A 12,773-nucleotide genomic window follows, 5' to 3' on the forward strand; every position below is an offset into this window, starting at 1 on the left:
TTTTTTTTTTTTTTTTTTTTTTATATATCTGGAAGATACTTTTTGCCTTCATGACATATTTGTACTTTCTGTTGTCTATCAGAGAGATAAGACTTGAACCATTTGAAGGCAAGTCCCCAGATACCATAAAATTCTAGTTTCATAAGCAATAAGTCATGGCAGATTAGATTATGTTTTAGATAAATACGAGAATATCCCGCACCTTCATTCTTTCTTATCTTCAATATGTCGGAGGTTCTCGTATTTACTTCTATATCATACTCTGCAAGCTAACTAATGGTGTGTGGCGGAGGGTACCTCTCGGTATTACTAATTGATCCCTCTAACCCCGTTCCACTCGCAAATAGTGCTTGGGAAGAATGATTGTCGTAAGCCACTGTATTGACTCTAATTTCTTGAATTTTCTCCTCATGGTCAATATGCAAGATGTATGTGGGGGTAAATAATATGTTGTCTGACTCCTCCTGAAAAGTGCTGTCCTGAAATTTCAATAGTAAATCTCTCCATGATGCACAAAGTCTCTCTTGTAATGTCTTCCAGTGGAGTTTGTTTAGCATCTCCATAACTCTCTCTCGCCAGCTAAACGATCCTGTGACGAAATGCGCTGCTCTTCGTTGTATCTTCTCTATCTCCTCTATCAGTCCTACCTGATAGGGATCCCAGATAGATGGACAATACTCAAGAATCGAGCGAACAAGCGCCTTATAAGCCACTTTGTGGATGAGTAACATTTCCTTGAGATTCTTCCAATGAATCTGAGTCTGGTGTATGCTTTTCCCATTATCTGTTTTATGTGGCCCTTCCACATAAGGTCGCTCTGGATAATTATGCCTAGATATTTTATGGCAGACGCTGTCTGCAGCTCTTTCTCATCAGTAGTGTAGCTGTACAGTAGTGGATTTCTTTCTACATCTACATTTATACTCCGCAAGCCACCCAACGGTGTGTGGCGGAGGGCACTTCACATGCCACTGTCATTACCTCCCTTTCCTGTTCCAGTCGCGTATGGTTCGCGGGAAGAACGACTGTCTGAAAGCCTCTGTGCGCGCTCTAATCTCTCTGATTTTACATTCGTGATCTCCTTGGGAGGTATAAGTAGGGGGAAGCAATATATTCGATACCTCATCCTGAAACGCACCCTCTCGAAACCTGGCGAGCAAGCTACACCGCGATGCAGAGCACCTCTCTTGCATAGTCTGCCACTTGAGTTTGTTAAACATCTCCGTAACGCTATCACGGTTACCAAATAACCCTGTGACGAAACGCGCCGCTCTTCTTTGGATCTTCTCTATCTCCTCCGTCAACCCGATCAGTCTCACATGCAGCTTCAATTTCTACTTTAATGAACTTGAGTTTCTTGTCTATTGTGACAAATAAACCACCACTGTTTCTCACTTGCCTATCCTTTCGATGTACTTTTAAATTTTTCCCAAAAAACCTCACTGCTATCAGTTTCAGGTTTCAACCAGCTTTCTGTACCAAATATTACGTGAGCTTCACTATTTTTCAGGAGCACTTGAAACTCTGGAACTTTGTTGCGAATGCTTTGGCAGTTTACCATTAAGATTTTAATACTCTCACCTATGGGAGGCATTTCTTTCGATCTTACTCTGATGCTTCTGGGTTTCCTAAAGTTATCGTTATCTAGATTGGATGGAGAGTCACCTAATCTAAAAAAAAACCCTGTGTGCGGCCCAGACACCGTTAGCTACCTGTGTAGCAACCTCTGCCGTTTAGTGTACACATGAACCCGTTTAGCTGGACCCTACAGTTCTCATCGCTATGACGCAAGTTCAGGAAGTCGCAGTCTAACTTGTCACAGAACTGCAAAGTCTCTGGTTCAGTCCTTCCACTCGACTAAGAACCAAAGGGATACAATCAGTTCTCGGGACTATGGAGCAAAGTGTGTGCTTCGTTGAAACCCCATTCATAAGGCTGGTCTTCTCAATACTCTCTGCCAGTCACTGGAATGACCAAAGATTGACCTCAGAGCCCAACCAACAGACATCATTTGTTCCAACATGCGCACAATCTGCAGTTGGTGGCACCCTTTTCCCTCAATGGCTGCTGCAACAGCCTCGTCAACATGTTGTATGAGACCTCCAGGCATACACACTGAGTGCACCTGTGCTCTTTCATGTCTCTTGCTGCTATTTCCCTTAGGGGTACCATCGTTCACCATACATTTGAAGTGCCGACGATTAATGGACCTCTACTCTTTTCCATTTGCGTCCTCCTGACACTGGGCAAAGCAGGTTTCCCCAATACAGATGAAGTGACTCGCACTGATTAGTTTCAGTTTCAGTGAAAGACAGCACCTCAAACTTGTTGGTTAGGGGAATCCGTACAACACACTGCATTCTCCCTAGTCCCTATCCACCTGCTACAGGACGCCTAGATCTACCACTGACACGCCACTTGCAATCAGGTAGACGAGTAATGTCAGATACTGTACTTTCTGCAGAGGAGATGGGATCCACAGGAAAGGATAGTAGTTGAGCTCACTCTGGTACTGGTATAACAGGTACATGACTCTTGGTAGCTCTCCCAACACACCGATTCGCAGCAGCTGCCAATTGTTTGTCAGTTGTTAGAGCAATTTCCAGCTGCTTACGAACGTCAACCAACTCATCCTGTGTTCGATAACATTGTTTACAGTGGAGCTGCGTTTTGGCTGGTGCAATATATTATAAGGCAGGGAACAAATAACTTTAAAATAAGCCAGCTGATTATCTTTTAATCTGTTGAGCTCAAAAGTTGCTGATTCCCAATGAGAAATGAAGCAAATATACAAAACGAGATTTCTATTAACACAATACAAAAACCTGTGGCAGAAACTATTAGTTTCCTAAATTGTATTGAGATTAATTGCAGTTGTTAGCAAACTCGAAAACAAAGTTGATTTTCGATAAATTCTTATAATATACAGGGCTACTCATCTTTAAGGGAAAGTTAGATGTAACGCAATATATCAGTTAGAAACTCTGCTACAGTAATTAAATCACAAACACTGATTTGCTACAACTGCTCGTAGATTATGCAAAGTATTTGGAAGCTTCCAAAATTTTTTAAAACGCACGTTTATTTGCGTTGATAAATATACAATGGAGTTCAGAGGTGATATATTCTTTGGTAGAACTATGTGAATCAGAAACACTGATTTGCTACGAAATGAACTACAGATCAAAAACACTCATACCTGTAACATACGAAAACAGTTTTGTAAGCGTCCGATAATTCCTAAAATAACCTGTTTCTCATGGAACTGTACAATGAAATTAGAGAACGATTGTTTTGAACAAGGATAGGCCTAATGTTCCAAAAAAATTTAAAGAGTTCAATTACGTTTAAGGCTGCAATTGATGATAACAGTACAAGTTTATCATGGCACTCGCTAATGTTCACAAATTCCCAATATATATATCGCAATACAAACGGGTATTGATACAATCAATGAAAGATTATACAGAAATTACGTAACCAGCAAAATACGAGAATCTAGAACTTAAAAATCGGCCCACGAACTTGTGCATGCTGCCTCGCACGAAGGAAAATTCTATTTAATTAGTCTAACTGTGGCAATATGGAGAACGAGGGTATGTTTACAGTGGGTGTTATGTCACATCACATCATTTCGCTTCTACTCTAGTACCGAATGGTGAACTTAAGGATATGACTCAAGGCCAACACGCCATGTCAACGTCAGAATATTCCATAATGAATTTCAAATGGTGACAGTCACACAAGCTGTCAACGGTCCTTCACGTCACGTCACTTACCGTTAAGGTTAGTCAGGAGGAAAGTTTTCACTGCATTGTCAGAAGAGAACTTCGCGGTGCTCAAGCATTTTATAGTTGTGGCATTTTTTCTTTTGAATCCATGGTGATATGGATGTTTTCTCCATTTATTGTTTTTCCGCAACCGAGGAGAAATACCTGAAAGCGAAAAATTATTTTGGTTTTACATTAAAAGCACAGAGCTGACGCCCAATCTGTGAAAAAATAAGAACATAAGTTGATGCAGTTGTCATTAAATAACATTTTAAATGAAAAAGTCAGCTCTAATTGTGGAGAGAAATACCATGTTATGACGTAAGTAATTGCTTAAGAAAGCAAAACATAATGAATAAGGTAAACAGGCTCTAATTACTCCCTCATACACTAAAAAAAAAAAAAAACCGAGCGAGGTGGCTCAGTGGTTAGCACACTGGACTCGCATTCGGGAGGACGACGGTTCAATCCCGTCTCCGACCATCCTGATTTAGGTTTTCCGTGATTTCCGTAAATCGCTTCAGGCAAATGCCGGGATGGTTCCTTTGAAAGGGCACGGCCGATTTCCTTCCCCATCCTTCCCTCTCCCGAGCTTGTGCTCCGTCTCTAATGACCTCGTTGTTGACGGGACGTTAAACGCTAATCTCCTCCTCCCCCCTCCACTAAAAAAAAAAAAGAACAATTATCCACTTCAAAGAAATCATCCGACTGGGAAATCGGTAGCTGTGATGCACATGTACAGACAAACAAACGATTACAATTACAGGAAAACTAGACGATTTATTCAAGAGTATGAGTTTCACAAATTAAACAAGTCAATAACTTGTTGGGCCACCTCTGGTAGTTATGTAGGCAGTTATTTGGCTTGGCATTCATTGATAGAGTTGTTGGATGCACTCCTGGGGTATATCATGCCAAATACTGTCCAGCTGGCACGTTAGCTCGCCAGTATCCAGAGCTTGTTGGAGGGCTCTGCCCATAAAACTCGAAATGTTCTCAGTTGGGAAGAAATCGGTGACCTTTCTTGCTAAAGTAGGGTTTGGCAAGCACAAAGACAAGCAGTAGAAATTCTCGTCGAGTGCAGGCGGGCATATACCTGCTGAAATGTAAGCTCAGAATGGCTTGCCATGAGGGGCAACAAAATAGTGCGTAGAATATCGTCGATGTACTTCTGTGCTATAAGAGTGCCACAGATGACAATCAAAGAGAACCTGCTACGAAATGGCACCCCAGACCATCCATCACTCCAGGTTGTCAGGCTATATGGCGAGCAACAGTCAACTGCACAGGGTGTCTCCCATGCAAGTGGACCTGGGCAGGGGCGACCGCAGGGTGGGGAAGGGGGGGGGGCTGGGCAGTGGGGGCAGTTGCCCCTAGTGAGAATTCATTCAGTTTACGAATATGAAAAATACCTGTAACTTTAGGGCACAGTTATGTATGGTTTAAAATACCTGCAACATTACCACTAAAATAACCAGAAACTATCGATAAAATTACGTAAAAATTATATAAAACATGTTTAAACAGAATTACAGGATGAACTAGAGCAATGAAAAACTGTAAAGGAGAATCGAACTAAAATTAAAAAATGATGATAAATTGTGTGTTTTTCTTTAAGAAATCTCGTTCGTTGAAGATGTGCAAAATTCTTACATATCCTTCTTACAGCTATTGCCTACGAATTATCTTTATTTTTATTTCTACACCCAAACGTGGTAGAAATTAACAACAGCAAGTGAGGCAACAATGGGAATAATCAGATGAACCAGCAGTTTATTGTTAACTTCTATAAATGCATTCTTGAGCAACATTTAAGCGTTTTTCCTGAAGGCACGCCCATTGTTCGCTCTTTACATATTAAAAGAATCAGTTGTGTCATAAAGGGACGTTAAACACAAACGTAAAAAAATGATATCTCCCTTGAAAAATAATCTACGATACAGTATGTACATGACGAAAAATACAAAATTAAAAATAGATATCTATAGCCGGAATATTCTAGATTTTAGCAACTGTAAACAACGCATATCTGATAAGGAAAGACCGTTTACCTGTTAACAAACTCTGGGCATTACTAATAAGCTAAAACAAATAAAGCGAATCTGCCGATCGACAAACTACTACATGTGTATGTGGTCCCATTAAGAATGGTACCCATGGTGAGAGTTCCATCTCGAAAATGTTGACTTATAGTGTACTAAAATGTCACTCTCTCTGCTCCCACCTCACTAGATACAAACATCTTCATAAACCTCAACTGGCAACACAATACAGTTGCACAACAAAACACATTCGGCAAAATTTTATTCTTTCAAATTTCAAATAATGGTTAACAATTGTCAGACGTTAATTTAAATTAGCATATTGTATTATGTTCCTTTTCGTTTGCTGAAGAAGTGTTCGAGGGTACTGTGTAGCCACTAATATCGCTACTTGTCTGTAGAAATAGGCAATATTCGTCATTGGAACTACTGTCAACGAACGTGGTCTAGCAGGGTGTGGCGTGTGTTACCTTAATTTCCGGAGCGTTCTAGATGAGTCTTGCTATGTTCTAATAGGAACATGTTGTTGTTGTTGTTGTGGTCTTCAGTCCTGAGACTGGTTTGATGCAGCTCTCCATGCTACTCTATCCTGTGCAAGCTTCTTCATCTCCCAGTACCTACTGCAACCTACATCCTTCTGAATCTGCTTAGTGTATTCATCTCTTGGTCTCCCCCTACGATTTTTACCCTCCACGATGCCCTCCAATACTAAATTGGCGATCCCTTGATGCCTCAGAACATGTCCTACCAACCGATCCCTTCTTCTGGTCAAGTTGTGCCACAAACTTCTCTTCTCCCCAATCATATTCCATACTTCCTCATTAGTTATGTGATCTACCCATCTAATCTTCAGCATTCTTCTGTAGCACCACATTTCGAAAGCTTCTATTCTCTTCTTGTCCAAACTATTTACCGTCCATGTTTCACTTCCATACATGGCTACATTCCATACAAAAATATTTCATATCGCATAAATATTTCCATATCCATCTCAAGAAACCGCTCCAAACGATCTCGCGAAACTCAAAGTCACTGACTTGCGGTCTAATGGACACCGCGCTGCTTCATTGTTGAACCAAAACCCCTCCCTCCCTCCCACCACTGTGATACGATTTCAGCTTCTGTTCTTTAGTCATCGCTCAGCTCGGTTTGGCATCGCATCGCGTTAAGGGTTGTGTAAATTGGATTGTGGGTTGTAAGTGGACAGTGGGGCATGATTGTGGTTTGCATAGACTTTTGTGCGTGTGAATGTAAAAGCGCAGTGTGTACAGTGGCAAAATGACCGATATACGTAAGTTTTTCATACCTCATAAGCGAATGAAAACTACAAATGAAAGTGGAGGCGTCGAAGAAGATACTGTCTATCATGAGGTATCACAGGAAAAGGGTGAGTCAAATGCAACCATCACTATTAAAAATTCCAGTAGTTGTGCTGATGGAGAAAATAAAGATGAAGCCAGTACCTCTGATGGCTTCAAGTATGTTGATGAAAAGAGTAGTAGTATCCTGGTCAGTATTCCCGATGTCGGAAATTACATTGAGAAAAAAAGGATATTGACAATTGCCCAAAGTATAAGATTCTATTGAATCCATGGCAACCTGAAAGAAGTTATAATTTTAAGAATGATATAGACAGCACAAAAAGAACATTCCGACCAGACTGGCTGTCTATATCCATAGCTGGTCTATTCTAAAGCAGTTAAAGGTGCCCTCTGCAAGTTTTGTGTGCTTTTCCGGCCACGCATAACGCATGGTAGTCATCATGGCCCCCCCATGAACCATGGACCTTGCCGTTGGTGGGGAGGCTTGCGTGCCTCAGCGATACAGATAGCCGTACCGTAGGTGCAACCACAACGGAGGGGTATCTGTTGAGAGGCCAGACAAACGTGTGGTTCCTGAAGAGGGGCAGCAGCCTTTTCAGTAGTTGCAAGGGCAACAGTCTGGATGATTGACTGATCTGGCCTTGTAACAATAACCAAAACGGCCTTGCTGTGCTGGTACTGCGAACGGCTGAAAGCAAGGGGAAACTACAGCCGTAATTTTTCCCGAGGGCATGCAGCTTTACTGTATGATTACATGATGATGGCGTCCTCTTGGGTAAAATATTCCGGAGGTAAAATAGTCCCCCATTCGGATCTCCGGGCGGGGACTACTCAAGAGGATGTCGTTATCAGGAGAAAGAAAACTGGTGTTCTACGGATCGGAGCGTGGAATGTCAGATCCCTTAATCGGGCAGGTAGGTTAGAAAATTTAAAAAGGGAAATGGATAGGTTGAAGTTAGATATAGTGGGAATTAGTGAAGTTCGGTGGCAGGAGGAACAAGACTTCTGGTCAGGTGACTACAGGGTTATAAACACAAAATCAAATAGGGGGAATGCAGGAGTAGGTTTAATAATGAATAGGAAAATAGGAATGCGGGTAAGCTACTACAAACAGCATAGTGAACGCATTATTGTGGCCAAGATAGATACGAAGCCCACACCTACTACAGTAGTACAAGTGTATATGCCAACTAGCTCTGCAGATGACGAAGAAATTGAAGAAATATATGATGAAATAAAAGAAATTATTCAGATTGTGAAGGGAGACGAAAATTTAATAGTCATGGGTGACTGGAATTCGAGTGTAGGAAAAGGGAGAGAAGGAAACATAGTAGGTGAATATGGATTGGGGGACAGAAATGAAAGAGGAAGCCGCCTGGTAGAATTTTGCACAGAGCACAACATAATCATAACTAACACTTGGTTTAAGAATCATGAAAGAAGGTTGTATACATGGAAGAACCCTGGAGATACTAAAAGGTATCAGATAGATTATATAATGGTAAGACAGAGATTTAGGAACCAGGTTTTAAATTGTAAGACATTTCCAGGGGCAGATGTGGACTCTGACCACAATCTATTGGTTATGACCTGTAGATTAAAACTGAAGAAACTGCAAAAAGGTGGGAATTTAAGGAGATGGGACCTGGATAAACTAAAAGAACCAGAGGTTGTACAGAGATTCAGGGAGAGCATAAGGGAGCAATTGACAGGAATGGGGGAAAGAAATACAGTAGAAGAAGAATGGGTAGCTTTGAGGGATGAAGTAGTGAAGGCAGCAGAGGATCAAGTAGGTAAAAAGACGAGGGCTAGTAGAAATCCTTGGGTAACAGAAGAAATATTGAATTTAATTGATGAAAGGAGAAAATATAAAAATGCAGTAAGTGAAACAGGCAAAAAGGAATACAAACGTCTCAAAAATGAGATCGACAGGAAGTGCAAAATGGCTAAGCAGGGATGGCTAGAGGACAAATGTAAGGATGTAGAGGCTTATCTCACTAGGGGTAAGATAGATACCGCCTACAGGACAATTAAAGAGACCTTTGGAGATAAGAGAACAACTTGTATGAATATCAAGAGCTCAGATGGAAACCCAGTGCTAAGCAAAGAAGGGAAAGCAGAAAGGTGGAAGGAGTATATAGAGGGTCTATACAAGGGCGATGTACTTGAGGACAATATTATGGAAATGGAAGAGGATGTAGATGAAGATGAAATGGGAGATACGATACTGCGTGAAGAGTTTGACAGAGCACTGAAAGACCTGAGTCGAAACAAGGCCCCCGGAGTAGACAATATTCCATTGGAACTACTGACGGCCGTGGGAGAGCCAGTCCTGACAAAACTCTACCATCTGGTGAGCAAGATGTATGAAACAGGCGAAATACCCTCAGACTTCAAGAAGAATATAATAATTCCAATCCCAAAGAAAGCAGGTGCTGACAGATGTGAAAATTACCGAACTATCAGCTTAATAAGTCACAGCTGCAAAATACTAACACGAATTCTTTACAGACGAATGGAAAAACTAGTAGAAGCCAACCTCGGGGAAGATCAGTTTGGATTCCGTAGAAACACTGGAACACGTGAGGCAATACTGACCTTACGACTTATCTTAGAAGAAAGATTAAGGAAAGGCAAACCTACGTTTCTAGCATTTGTAGACTTAGAGAAAGCTTTTGACAATGTTGACTGGAATACTCTCTTTCAAATTCTAAAGGTGGCAGGGGTAAAATACAGGGAACGAAAGGCTATTTACAATTTGTACAGAAACCAGATGGCAGTTATAAGAGTCGAGGGACATGAAAGGGAAGCAGTGGTTGGGAAGGGAGTAAGACAGGGTTGTAGCCTCTCCCCGATGTTGTTCAATCTGTATATTGAGCAAGCAGTAAAGGAAACAAAAGAAAAATTCGGAGTAGGTATTAAAATTCATGGAGAAGAAATAAAAACTTTGAGGTTCGCCGATGACATTGTAATCCTGTCAGAGACAGCAAAGGACTTGGAAGAGCAGTTGAATGGAATGGACAGTGTCTTGAAAGGAGGATATAAGATGAACATCAACAAAAGCAAAACAAGGATAATGGAATGTAGTCTAATTAAGTCGGGTGATGCTGAGGGAATTAGATTAGGAAATGAGGCACTTAAAGTAGTAAAGGAGTTTTGCTATTTGGGGAGCAAAATAACTGATGATGGTCGAAGTAGAGAGGATATAAAATGTAGACTGGCAATGGCAAGGAAAGCGTTTCTGAAGAAGAGAAATTTGTTAACATCCAGTATTGATTTAAGTGTCAGGAAGTCATTTCTGAAAGTATTCGTATGGAGTGTAGCCATGTATGGAAGTGAAACATGGACGATAAATAGTTTAGACAAGAAGAGAATAGAAGCTTTCGAAATGTGGTGCTACAGAAGAATGCTGAAGATTAGATGGGTAGATCATGTAACTAATGAGGAGGTATTGAATAGGATTGGGGAGAAGAGAAGTTTGTGGCACAACTTAACCAGAAGAAGGGATCGGTTGGTAGGGCATGTTCTGAGGCATCAAGGGATCACCAATTTAGTATTGGAGGGCAGCGTGGAGGGTAAAAATCGTAGAGGGAGACCACGAGATGAATACACTAAGCAGATTCAGAAGGATGTAGGTTGCAGTAGGTACTGGGAGATGAAAAAGCTTGCACAGGATAGAGTAGCATGGAGAGCTGCATCAAACCAGTCTCGGGACTGAGGACCACAACAACAGTCATCATGGCGCATTCATAAGCCGCCCATTCACAAATTTCAAAAAGTTCCATGAATGTGCAAAAATGCATATGAATTCCGAGTGGCATAAAGATACAATAGAAAAGTCAAATAATTTCATTAGTGTTGTGACAAACAAAACTAAAAGTGTGGAAGAACTCGCCAACGAGAATCTTGCGAAATTAGTACAAACTAATTGTGCAAAGTTAAAACAGTTGTTTCTTGTACATTGTTTTGTGCATTACATAACTTACCTTTAAGAGGAAAAACAAATTCAAATGCTGTATTTGATGATTCATTACAATTTAGAGTAGTCAGGTGACGAAACATTGCGGAAACATTTTGAGGGTGCGCCTAAAAATGTTACCTATGTTTCTCATAGAAGCCAAAATGATATAATTGATGTATGCGCCGAAGTACTAAGAAATGATTTGATTAATACCATCAATAACAGCGAATCATTTTCAGTTTTGGCAGACGAAACAATGGATATTGCAGGCACAGAACAACTTTCTCTTTCTGCACGTTATTTTGACCTTGCAACTAATGTTGTCAGAGAAGACTTCCTTGGATTTACACCATTAGCAAGGTTAGATGCAAAACACATCTCCAAACAATAATATCTACTTTATCTGCTTGGGTTTTAAATCTAGATAAAATGGTAGGACAAGGCTATGACGGGTGCAGTACAATGGCCAGTAAAATTGGCGGAGTACAGAAGATAATTGCTGAGAAATATCCAAAGGCTCACTTCTATCATTGTGCTAGCCATAGACATAATTTAGTTGTGAATGATTTGAACACCTTACCAGAGGTTAGAAATGCCATTGGTACTATCAAAGAAGGAATTTCTTTTTTCTGGGGGAGCACACAAAGGAAAGTCCTAGTTGGGAACCTTCAAAAACTGTGTGAGACACGCTGGTCTGAGAAGCATAAGTCTATAAGGAAATTTAATGATAAGTTCTTAGAAACTGTTGAAGCATTAGCAATTTTACATAAAGAAGTAGATCGTGAAACTAGGCAGAAAGCCTGGCAACTTTAGTGCACACTTACTTCTCCAACATTTATTGTTACATTAAAAGTCATAGCAAAATATTCAGCCAAACTAAAACCTGTCACCAAAATCCTACAATCAGTAAACATTAACTTGTTAGAAGTTTCAGAACACATTCAAGGAATTGTAAAAATGTTATTGGATGACAGAGAAAATGCGGAAGCTGAATTTGAAATGATAATGAAAAGTGCTGAAAGCAACACAAGTGCACTTGGAATAGATGTCACTGGCATTCGACAACCGTGGGTTGTTGCACGACAAATGCATCGTCCAAATCATCCATCAGTTTCTGTCACTTAGTACTACATATTTGGATTCCCTAGTCCAGTCCTTGCAAGAACGGTTTTCAGTAGAAAACAAGGCATCTTTTGAGATTTTCTGCTTGCACCCAAAGATAATGAAATCCCAAAGCGACCTAGATATGAAAAGGATAATTGATAATAGCAAAAGATTTTATGGCGATCTTTTAGATAACTTCACTGAAGAAGCACGGACATGGATCAGTATGTGCGAACGCGATAAAGTGACTGAAGGAAATATTGCTGAATTAAGCCTGACTGATCTACTGGACAAAGCCAAATTCTTGCCCGCCATAGCTTCAGCCTTGTAGATAGCCCTTAGCTTACTGGCAACCACCTGCTCTGCGGAAAGATCGTTCAGGTACTTAATTACCACAGTAACATTTTTCTGATTGTAAATACTTAATTAGAAAGACTTTGAAACAATTCCTTAAGTCAGATGAAACATTTCTTCTAATTATTTTTAAATCTTGTTTGAAATATTATCACAACAGAGTAATTGAAGAAGATTACACTGTATGAATTAGTATAGGCCTATATCATGTTTGTTTGCA

This window comes from Schistocerca serialis, chromosome 9 (genome assembly GCF_023864345.2).
Source record: "Schistocerca serialis cubense isolate TAMUIC-IGC-003099 chromosome 9, iqSchSeri2.2, whole genome shotgun sequence".
NCBI classification, from domain to species: domain Eukaryota; kingdom Metazoa; phylum Arthropoda; class Insecta; order Orthoptera; family Acrididae; genus Schistocerca; species Schistocerca serialis.